The 12,469-nt window shown below is 40.7% G+C and overlaps 1 long non-coding RNA gene across 1 annotated transcript in view; it reads left to right on the top strand.

Annotated features, from left to right (window-relative positions):
* LOC112494719 overlaps window positions 1-12,469 on the top strand; it is a 43,349-nt gene that overhangs the window by 16,612 nt on the left and 14,268 nt on the right. The gene's annotated exons all lie outside the window — the stretch shown is intronic.

Below are 12,469 nucleotides of genomic sequence, written 5' to 3'. Positions count from 1 at the left end.
ATAGTTACATGGGTTACGGGGTTTCCAGAAGCGCGACCAATTACAAGGTATCTCGCTTACCGAAGTGTCGAAGCATAACCTAACTGTACCCGTATGATTCACGTGTTTTGATTGCTGGAAAGATACAAGTGAATTGTGTGATACAGACGCGTGAACTAGACAGGTATGATCTCATTAATTGTAATTAAAAAAAAAAAAAAAAAAGAAAAAGGAAAAACGAAGTATATATTTTTCTATAACGAGGAGATTAGTAGGTGGATTGAATTTTTGTAATCAAGCTCTATTAACCATATCACGTATCGAGCACTAAGAATAATCTTAATTCTCGAATAGAAATTCCATACGGCCAAAGAAACTCGAATGAACGTGCGACATAGTTACGTAAGGCTTCGACTAATTGCTAATAAAAAGTTAACGCGCTAAAGGGGACTTAACATCAGCCATGATTCCACGGCTGTACAATGGGAGTCCGTCCAAGGGGACCGGTGCTCAAGGTCGGCTTGTTAGCTGGCTCTAAGAGGGGTACCCGTTCGGAGTGGGGCACCTATACGAGGAAATCTCAGGGCGCGAATGATGCAGAAGAAAGGAGAACTGGTTATCCGCGTGGCTCCCACGAGAACGTGGCTTCTTAGGTGTATTAGTATTTAGTCATATATATATCTATAGTGTCATGGCGGCCATATACGCGCCGATAAACGGACAGGCTAAAGGCTGTTAGAGTATTAAAAGCATATCTTGTAAATCCTCGACTCACGCTCATCGAATGATTATCATATCTTCTTTTTCAGTCATTTCGAATTCTCGGTAAACGTAAGTGGGCCCGGTTGATACGATTATCCTACAGAGAGTTAACTGTGACTTGACATTCTTTAGCAGTAAAAGACCTTCCTCGAGAGGTCCGAGTGCTGTTTTCAGTTACTTTCTTTCTCTGAGTTATCGGGAGCTGGAGCCTGACATTCGTATTTCTCGTTCCCTCGCAAGGGTTAGGGGTGGATAAGAAAAATCAAGAAAGGCCAAAGCAGTAAACTGTGAGGAGGATATGTATCAGGGAGGAGAATTGTATTGTTTCCGTTCGAAGCCAATTCCCGACGGATTGACCGAAGCTCTCGGTCGTTTTTGCTATTTTCTCTCAGCGATTTCTTCTAGCTTTACTATTTTCTACAGAATCGTGTCTGGGATATACGTATATGTATAAAGGGTATAATACGTGGAGTGAATTCTGCTGTTTGTACGAGAGAATACGTTATTTGGATTACATATAATGTAAGCAATATACCATTTACCGTACTTACTATTCATAATGCTATTCCGAATTACATTGAAAGACAGAGTTTATATTAATATTGAATATTATAGATACTCGAAGTAATTCTTGTGTAATATAAATAAAATAGGTGACTAAGAATTTCGATGTTTTCTGGAAAGGAAAATCAATTTAAAAAAACGGGAAAGTCACTAGAATCAAAATATCCGAGTCGAACGTATATTAGTAGTTACATATCTAGAATCACCAGAAAAGGAAATATCATTCCGTAGGCCGAGAAGATAGGATCGAGTCGATCCCCCACGGAGAAGCGACTTCCTTCCTGTTTCCGGTAGGTCCTAATAATCCAACCGCACCCTGGCAGCCACGTAGGGTAGAAGAAAAATCATGAAAGAGACTCGTAGTTTTTTTTTACAGGAGAAGGAAAAAGCAAAGGGGAAATAAAGGAGGAAAAAACAAGAAAAGGAGAGAAAAGTCTCGTCTACCGGAAACCGGAAGCCCCCAGGACTCCGTTTGATCGTCGAGCGACGACGTGCCACGTCAGCGAACCATCCACCCTTCCGTGCTTTTTCGGCTAGCAGGCGGACCTCGGCCGATATTTATACCCAATGCCCGCCCTTGTCAACGGTGTCGCAATATATTATGGAATATCCTAGGACGAGGATAACTGGAACGTAGCCAAATGTCCGACTAGATTGCCAGCATGGAGTTAACGTAAGGAGTTCCTTGATTAAGCAAGACAGAGACAGAAGGAGCATTAGGAGGGACCATTGCGTGTTTTCATGTCCCAGCGAAATTCTGTAGAAGTTGGATAGGAAAGTTAGAGATTCAGCCGTATAGACTCATTCTGAAATCTAAAAAGGGAAGAGACATATCTAATCCGGCTCTTGTCTCTTTGATGTAGGTGCACGGATACCGTATATCTGAAAAAAGGTATACAGGTTGCTCGTGCGGAAAGTAACGTCGGTTAGGTTAGGTTCCTGGCGAACGGGAAACGATCGCAAATTTTGTGAATCTTCGACAGAGGTGGAGTCGCGCGGCTTTTCCGAGAGTAGGAAACCGGGGGGCGGTATTTGCGCGGGCCAAACGACCCAAATAGAGAACAAACAGCCAGGGTATACAGTGGTAGGGGCTCAAAAGGGAGGAAATGGTGCGCGTTACGGAGAAATGGCTCGGAAACCGGGGATAGTGACGGGCAATGGGCGCCTCCGACTACGGAACCCAAACCAGAACCCAAAGCAGCTATGGGAGAACCACCTCTTTACCGGGGCTGCCTGCCTTTTGCTTCCTTGCTTTGCTTCTTTCTTCACGATCGACGGAACAAAGGAGGAAGCGGACTAGAATACCTTAGGCTGGAGCTTGTACGAAGGTCTGCGAGGGGAACGCGGCTAAAGACAATCTCTCTTTTCCACTGAGTCCAAATATTGCCAACTTTCTGCGTACTGTACGTGGGATCATGGTGGTGCGTCATGGGAACCCTGCGAACTCTTATGGTCCTGACACTGACAGCCTTCTGTTTCTAATCGAGTGCGAGTAATGAGCTGAAATATTTGTTATTCTTGGTTTAATCTTTTTGGTCACTGCTGAAGATTTCTTTTTTGTGTGTGTTTGCCCTGCAATATCATTATTATTTTTCCTACCTCTGCACTGTCATTAGGAACACGTGGTGTTATTAACGAAGGGTGACTAATTTTTGTAACAATTTTTAGTTCGGAAGATTATTTACGCGATGTTATCATTATGAAATTAAACAGTTGATTGCACTTAGTTATCGTTGATATTAACTGTAGTTCATTAAAAATCTCAAAAGGGTTAAATGCATATGGTTGAAATTATGCAGAGTAGACTGTGAGTTACTGTTTGATATTTTGTTGCGAGTCCTTGGGGAATTAAGGTACTTTGCAGTTGTCAGTGTTAATCTGTATAGTCTTTATGGATGTGTAGTTCAATTTTATACCGGTCTATGGTTTCCTAATTGGCATACCTTCAAATATCTCGGCAGAGACCTTGATTCCTCTAGACCCTTTACACCGCCGATAACTGTGCCGACATCTGGCGGCATTCTCCTTAACTCTGAACCAATAGTACGATTCTTCACGTTTATCTGATAATGAAAAGCTTTTAGATATTTGTTAAAATAAATTTCAACAGTCACAGTATCACGATACAATCTGCATAAAATATTAAGATTTTTTTTGCCATATCGCCCATATAATATTTCATTGATTAGAATTTTCTTTTGTAATCTATACCTTCGTATATGTGTAATAACATTTTTTTGCTTTATTTAATAATTTAACAAATCTTATCTATCTTAGCTGCTTTAACCGTAATTTCCTGTATTTTGTACCTTTTAAACCATTTTTGACATTTCCAGGTAAACTAGTAAGCAAAATTCTGTACTGTGTGGTTAATGCTCTAAAAGAATTTTGTTCTGCCCGGTATTTTGGGCACGTACATACAATTTTCCTCTCTTTTTACCGAAAGGTCTAATATTACCTCCCTTAAGGTGTGTCGAAACGACACTTTTCCCCAATTCGCACGAGCTGGATATCCTGGATTCCCAATTTGCGAATTCTCGAGCAGCCCAATTAGCGTGAGACCACCCCTTTTCGATTCTCGTCACGTAACTTATTAGCCGTATATTTACGAGGTGTATTTTCATAATGAAAAGAAGAAGAAAAAAAACGATGATTCAAATTTATCAAGATGGCGAACGTATCCAGCGAGCCGCCGCGAAAGACTTTTAAAGGCTGGGGATTATAACGAGGCGCCACAAATGGCGATAGATTAAATTAAGATTGCACAGCGCTTGCAAAATGAGCCAATTATGAATTAATTGCGCACCACGGTAGCATTACGAGCTTTAATATCACGATTATGTCTTAACAACGCATCAACCAACTCGTATACCATCTTCAGCATAATACAAGACATATCTGTGACACTGATAAATTATTAACGAAAATCATAATCAACTATACGTATATATCACAAGCTCGTACGGTAAAACTAATTTTTCAAATATATCAATAAATTATTTTCAAATAAAAATATCATCGTATAAACAGCCATCGCTGTATTGAATCCTATTGCCAATGACATAACCTGTAATAACTGACAGCGCATCGAAATATTCCGTTTTAACGAAGCAGAGAGCAGCAGCGTGTCCGCGTCCTTTGCCCTCGAAGCACTCTGCCAAACACTGTTCGTGCATTACAGTGTCCCTTGCTTTTCCATTCGCAGCATTATCATCCACGTAGAGAGTTTCTCACAGGTTCGTGTAATCCACGTATACGTAAACGAGAGTCCGCGCGTTTCTACGTTCAAAGTTAGGTATAATTTCTGAGGCTGTAATTATTCGTTAGCGAGGGACTAGAGGCAAGTGAACTGGCCCAGCCAGCCCTGTCTGCGATACACTAACCCCTACTGTCTTTCTCTCTCTCTCTCTCTCTCTCTCTTGGTACCAAGGTACTTACGTAGGTATACTGTGTATCTTATACCTATAGCTAACTATGTACCTACGTACCTGCAAGTACCTTATATTATAAGCTCACTCGCCATTACCCACTCCTCCATTCACATCAGGTCTTGTTACCTTTGATATAGGACGGACATTTCGCGACGCGCTGTTATTGCTTATTGTAACATGGACAAAGTAATTGGGAAGTGTCTTGTCGCATTATGCTCGATTCCCGTAGGTAGCTGACTGAATATCACTACGCATACGTTCGGTTCGGTTCGCGGGATTTTACCACGTGGAAAATGAATAGCTTGCCAAGAGCCGATTTATACTTGGAAGATATAACATTATTTTGCTGACTGCATGGTGGAACTGTGGATTAAGGTCGAAACTTGCTATTGGGAATATATATAGGGTTTTTGATGACATTTATTCAGAGATCGTGGGTGCTGAGTTTTTTCTAGTGAAAAGTGTACGTGGAATATTTTTATAGGGTAAAATGGTATTTAATGGTATCGGTTTATTGTGGTGTAAGATGGTAACGCTGTTTTATACGTTAGTATTTGATTTTTCAGAATTTTCTGGTGACTGTTTTGATAAAATTTAGGGTGGTTAAGTAAAAAATTATTGTAGATGAACGTGAACGTTTTGCGGGAATGTCGTAAATCAATGTTAAAGTGAGTCTGGTTATCCTTGCAAGGACATGGGGTAAAAAGGAAAGACGGTGGTAGATCGGTATACCGAGTTGACATGGAAAAGGGTCAGTATTGTCCGAAGATTCGAGGTTAAAGAACTCGACAAAAGGGCTGCTCTTGTCGGCGTAACGGTACTTCCTCACTGCATTGTGTTGTCTACGATTTTTACGGGCCAAATGGAAAAATTCGTTGGGGGACTTTTTTACGGCAATTCGAACGGGTGCTGTTGACTTTTACGATGACCCTTTTACGACGGTTCTAAACCCGTAAAAAACACAAAAACCCCGTTGCACAAGGTCAGGATAGTCCGGGACCCAGTGATCGGTACTTGCCGAGTCACTTGCACCAGGTAAACGAGACGGATACCTACCTACAGGCCTCCAATAAAAATGCCACTGCTCATTTCGTTTCATCGTTCGCATTTCCTTTGGACTTTGTATATTCATTGCCATCCAGTGAAATGAATTGACGGAAATAAATTCCATTTTTTTCCATTGCACTTACAAAAAAATCCTATTGAAATTTAACTTTTCGCGGGACAGTATATATCGTTACGCTTGTATGTACACATACCAAAAGTTTGACGATATCACTTTGAGGTTCCTGATAGAAAAAGTCTCTGGAGAGACGTCATCGGCAACGTAATTGAAAAATCCTCATCTTATTGAATTTACTCCCCTATAAATTTAAATTTTCTCAAATTTCCCTTGAAGCTGCATTTCACCCTTTCTAGGTATACGAGGAACCAGTATGAAGTATAATAACTAAATATACTAAAAGTTTGTTAACCCCAAAATAATTATTCGTCATTTAACCCTTACCAAATGCCGTTTCAGCCGAATAATTTATTTAAGCACTAAGCAATTTTGTACTTCCTCTCCGTATTAACTATCTCCATTACTTCATCGTTTCTTTTCAGTCCATTAAACACGTCATGTCAACCGGTCGATCGCGGTTTTCTATAAGCAGTCATGCAAATCTAAAAGCAATAGGATTGCAAAGATCCACCACTATATTATTTATTCAAAACCTCAATCCTCAGCTACACTCTTAAATAACTGTACACTCCACTAAACCCAATGTAGAATCTAACCTGAGAATTCGATCCTAACCTCCAAAATATTGAAAAGTCGTGCAAGTGCAAAAGTATATAATAAAAAAATTAATATTTTTGAAAAATCTCAGAAAAACCCTTTTACAAAATATAATTTTAATGGATCCTCCATCGAAAGGCTTCCTTCGTTAAGGTCCAATAATGGGATTACAGTCCTCCTTTTTGACTTTATATATAACATCCCTTATACGTATACTCGTTGAATCTTCCTGTGTGCATATATGTACGTGTATATATAAATGTAGAAGGTCGGTCGCGGAACCATGGTCGAGATCTATAGGCAATCTTGCAAATGAGAATCGTGAGTAACGAGGGACGTTAGCGCCCCTAGCGGCAACCTCTTCCTCTGGCGAAACCGTATAGGTATATATATCCTCGTGTCCCATTCCACACCCCAGTGGTTCGCTCCTGCTACTAGTATCCTCGCTACCCTTATACTAACCCCGCTGCCAGCAACCCAGGCAGAAGCTATCGCACCGCCATTCCCTTCTTCGTACTTTTGCGCCCTTCGCGCACCTACGTTCCACTCCGTAAAGCACGATCTCCAGCGAACTTTTCGCGAGTAAATCGTGTCGCTGTCTGGCCATTGCCGATACGCCTCTATCTGCTCGGCCAAGAATGTTGCGAATGGGATGGAAAGTCAATGGAGCTTCTTTTTTTAATTCATGAGAGGAGTCAATTCAAAATAAAATATTTTTGGAGTAAAGATTAATTAATATAAATATGATACATAAATATAAATAAACATGAGAATTACATTTAAGTGTACACAAAACTTGCAATAGATGATTTTTATTATCAACAAAAGAATCATCACGATATAATTATTTCTGATCAATTAAATTTTTCGTATCTTGTTAGTATTAATACTATAATTTAAGGTGATGCTAATATATTTTAATATATAATATAATTAAGGATATCTATACTGTTTACGATAATGTTAAGCTTTCATTAATCCTTTATTGAAAACTATCACTAAGAACCTCTCAAGGTAAAGCAATCCAATCCAGAATGACTCCAGCGTCCCGCAGCACCATAATCCACAAAAGAAAAACATAATCGCTCGTGTCACGCTCCATTAACCAAGAAGTGTCGACCCAGTAGAAAAATACCAAGATCCAGTGGACCCGGACGCCCAACTAATTACATCGGCACGATAAAAAGGACACGCGTGAAGGACACGGAGGTCCACCCGAGAAGAAAAGGTCTCAAGAAATCAGTAATAAACAGCAGCAACACCGTTCGGCAGATTCTAAGCAACAATAACGGTAAAATAATGGCACTGCCGTATAACGTAAAAAAATACATATGTATATACATCCACTATCCTTCCTCTCATCGTAGCAGCTACTTCACTGGCACTTCATGGAGTACCAGGGTCGCCGGTAGTCGCGAAAGAGAGGGGCGCATGCATTGTTTATGAATCACGTAGCCCAAGTAGCGGAGCCGAGATTTCAGCTGTGCAAACACGAAAGCACGTTTAACAGGAGAACGAAATAGATGCTGGTTTGCCGACGGGCGGCACGCGGCTGGTCTCACTTCTAGACTTCCCTTCTAGGGTAGTGCAGGAACGTAGCAAAACCCAAGGGCGCCCGATGGTTTCCCTATCCCGTGGTATACCACCATTGTAGATCGGCACCATCGCCATGGTACACCATGCAGAACCAGTAAGGAGCCACACGGTATACATATAGCATGGCGCGGTATGCTAGTTGTACATACTAGAACAGCTTGCCGCAACGTACGCTTGGTACGTACGGCTACGTCGCTGGGCTGTACAGATCGTATAGCAACGTACTATGGGGCTGCATTGCCCATTGGGTGCTGCAGCAATGGCCTATTTCGCTCGAGAGTATGGCCCATTCGCTGGGAAAAAGGGGGCGTTCGTTCCTTCCTACCGTGAAGCGAGGTGTAAGCGTCCTTTCGTGTCTCTTAGCGCACGACGGCGGCTGACTGCATGTTGTGTATATCGTCGGTCCTGAACGAAGCAAAGATTCTAGGTGAAGGAAGGGTTGGAACCCTTACGAGTCTTTCGAATAGTCGTCATGGTATGATTAGCATGCTGGTACCATAGCTGTTGGTTATTGCGATTTCTTTTAGTACTTGAGGAATAAGGATTTGTTTGAGGGTGGGGTGGGGGGTATGCAGAGGGTTGAAATATGGGTGATTGGTTCTCTTTGGATTATTAGACGGATGGATGGTGTGTGGTTGCTGTTAGGGGTTGGTGTTACAAGGGATGATTCTGTTCTAATGCAGGTGTATGTTACTATGCGCACTATACGTGAGGTTGCTCTAGGTACCTATGACTCGCCGCAGTTTATGCGCAACATCATACCGACATTACCTGCCACCCCTTGCATCAACTGGAAAACCTATACCTGCTCTCTGCCGAACTGCTTGTTTACCAGCGCACGGCACAGCGATTAATTATTCTTGACTGATGGGGTGGGTCGGGTTGGTTAATTAATCAGATATCTGTGAAATTAGCAGTGACGCATTTCGATCAAGCGCACGCTGAGATCGAACGAGGAAGTGTGGTTGTTACGTGCGGTAAATTAGGGAGTGATATACGTGACGGGCAAGGGGAGGATTGTTTTGCGGTAGAGACACTTTGCTGGAATTGCAGTATTTTATTTATTTGACAGAGCAATCGCGAACATTTTTTTAGATTATTCGCCGTGGGTGACATATTGTATTATTTTGACGGCAGAAATTTTCATGTTTATTTCGAGGAGACGTAGATTTTTTTGGTCCTTTTTTTTAAGGCTTATTGTTTATGGCGCAATATAAATATATTAGTTGATTTTGGTGCGCGTACGCAAATTCAAATTTACGCAAATCCCAAATTTTTTTTATAATCCAAATTGAATGTACAGCATGGCGGTAAATTGTAATCGGACACAAATTACCGAAAAGCGGATATCGAGTCAGTAATATATTTTGATATCATATCATTATAAGATGCCTCTCCATGTAGGTGCAATACACGCGCGGTTTAATACTAATTGTAGTTATAACCGTTAAAAACACTAACTGCGAATTTATTAAAAATAATTCAACCAGTAATTGGAGCATAACTTTACGCGGCTCTTGCCACCAAAGTAAAAGCATAAAAGTGCACGTAACACGAAAATAAGTGTCTACGAAATTACCCGAAAACACCTGCTTCGGCAGGTGCGCGCAGTTTCCGAAAAACCCATGATCGAATAATCCGGAATCTAATAATTTTCGTCATTTTTCGAGATTTTTGCATACATCTTGCAGGTGAAAAAATGATATTTCTTAACTGTAGCATAGGCGAATAACCCAGTTACGATATAGCACCTATTCGAGTAAATCTTTTCAAAATAGACTGTTTGCAGATCAGCTAGTCAATTATTTTTGTACGGTTTCGAGGGTAGTTTCCGTGAAGATGGATACGGTGGAAGTTAGCGCGATTCGACGTCGAGGGTTGCGTGGATCCTCGCAATTTCTGTGTATACCAACTCCTGTACAAAAGACCACGTATATGGTGTATGTACACGTGCGCGCGCTTGTGTACGGGACAGTAGGGGTGGATTTGAGGGAGTCGCAGAGAGGATAGAGAGGATGGTCTACGAGGATGGAAGTACGGAAGGGTGGAAACTACGAGGGGTGACGGCAGTAGCGACGGCAGTTGAGGCGCATGAGCACCACTTTTATTGATTCCGTAACTGCCGCCATGACTGCCGGGGTGCGTGCGGCTGGGGGCTGTGAAGGGGTGGATTGTGGGTCGAGCCGGCAGAAGGGGGTGAGTCTGATGGGGTGGAAACTCTGCGGAGATAAAAAGGAACGAGGGTTGGTGCTGAGCCGGGTCCGGTTAGGGTGAGAGCTTGATGAGGAGGAAAGAGAGGACTGGCAGTCGTATCAACATATCTTATTGCAAATAAAAATACAGCTGAAATATGAATAAATTTACGGGACACCTAATGTTATTGTAAATAAGAGCGTATAGCTATTTTCATATGAACATTCTGATTTTGCAGAAACCCCTCGTGGCATTGATTTTTTTTTAACCTTCTGTACCTACTGGTTTCAGGTATAAAGAAACGTTTTGCAAAACGATGGAAGTTAGAAAAAATTGATTGTCTGATTTTTATATTTTTTAAATTGTAGCATTGATAACGTCAACTTTTAAGGAATTTTTAAATGGAAGATTGCTGGTTTTTCAAACAGTCAAATGTTCCTACAATCGAAAGTTTCACGAATATCGAAGAAGGTGAATATCGGGGACACTGTTTTTTCAATGGAAAAAAAAAACTTTTATACCATATCCTGTAAATTGAATGGAAGTAATTTAGATAATGCAATTCAACTTTGACGATATCCACACTTCACAGGTTATTTTTCCTGTGGGATTTTTAGTGCCGCATTTGCGCGCCGTCGGAACTTTGCGAAATCCGTTTCGAATTACCAGGTTAAACTTTTCTTTGTAGATCTACCATATGTAGTTATTTAGTCTTTTCGTTGTTTTAAGACGTCCAGATGCTTCTTAGCAGTCAAATAAATTATATAAAAAATAAGCGTTAGTACCATGAAACTTTTCGTTTCAATGAATTTTATATCCATTTTGAAAACAGTCGACTCGGAAATTTCTCGAAGTGCTTATCGTTAGATTCTTATCGAGAAATTTGCATGATGTGAAAAAAGTGAACATACGTATGCATACATACAATCGTACGATCTAGTCTAGAACCAAGAATATCGTGACAATTCCACATTCTTATGACAAGAAACAGATTTTCAAAATTTTCTTCTTTTTTTTTCTTGAACAAAGGAGAACATTTCTTTTTGATTATTTTTTATTTTTCTCCGCTCACTTTCTACTTCCGTATATCTACATAGAAATTTTATGCTTTAAAACTCAGACTTCATGTTCGTCGTATCAATCTTTCAAAATTTATTAAATTCAAATTCACCTATACAGCATAAACTGAATGCAGCTTCGATAATGGTACTTCTATGTGTTTGTATACACATTAAAAATCTGATCTAAATTCCATCGAATATATTATCGCGTTTCGTTACGTGCTACAGGATTATAGAATTAGTTCATTCATGCGAGGATCGGTGAGTCAAGCAATAATGGGCCGAAGAAACGAGATCTAACGAACCGAGACAGTTGACATACTGAAATGAACAGATAAAAGGCTTAGAAAGTCCATTCACGTATGCTCGCACATGAAGAACTATCCACACGTGCAAGTATTGCACAGAAAGAGGAATACCATAACGTATAAGATTATTAAAATCATTTCATTATCCACGAGCCATAATATAAAACCGATAAAAATGATAATCCCTGCATGGAGAAAGAAAAATTTCTACTGTTAATTAAAAAAATCTAAAAATCCTTTTAAAAAATGAGTAATATACCCAAATATCCAAAATCTTAAACCGAATGAGAAATTTCTAATTTTCATTATACGATATGAATTTCGTAGAAACGTGGGTGTAATACGTAATGCGGCAGTGCATATATGTATATATACAACTTAGGTAGATACGGCAGTGTAGGCAGCGATGCGTAGAGATAATTAAGCCGCTTGATCTATGGTCGTTTCGCGAGTTCGCTCGTTATCTCCTCAGTTCGCCCCCAGCATTTAGTTCAGTTTCGGCTATAGGTACGTGGAGTACGTAGGTGCCCATGTTAGAGAGGGTATAACACAGAGAAAGAGGTTATTCCCATAGCTATATGATGTCCCATAGCCCAGTAGCCATCAGTGGCGGAGAGTTCAGAGCCCAGAGGTCGGTGTTCAATGGTCCAGCGCTTTCCGTCAGCATCCCCAATCCCTTTATCGGGTATCTCTCTCCCTGTCCTCTCTTTTTCAACCCTCTTCCTATGTCCCTCACCCACGCTCTCTCTCTCTCTCTCTCTCTCTCTCTCTCTCTCTCTCTCTCTCTCTCTCTCT

This window comes from Cephus cinctus, unplaced genomic scaffold (assembly GCF_000341935.2).
Source record: "Cephus cinctus unplaced genomic scaffold, Ccin1 Ccin1_scaffold0709, whole genome shotgun sequence".
In the NCBI taxonomy this organism is placed as follows: Eukaryota; Metazoa; Arthropoda; class Insecta; order Hymenoptera; family Cephidae; genus Cephus; species Cephus cinctus.
Note: the sequence above shows the minus strand (reverse complement) of the source record. Positions and strands in the feature narration are given on the sequence as shown.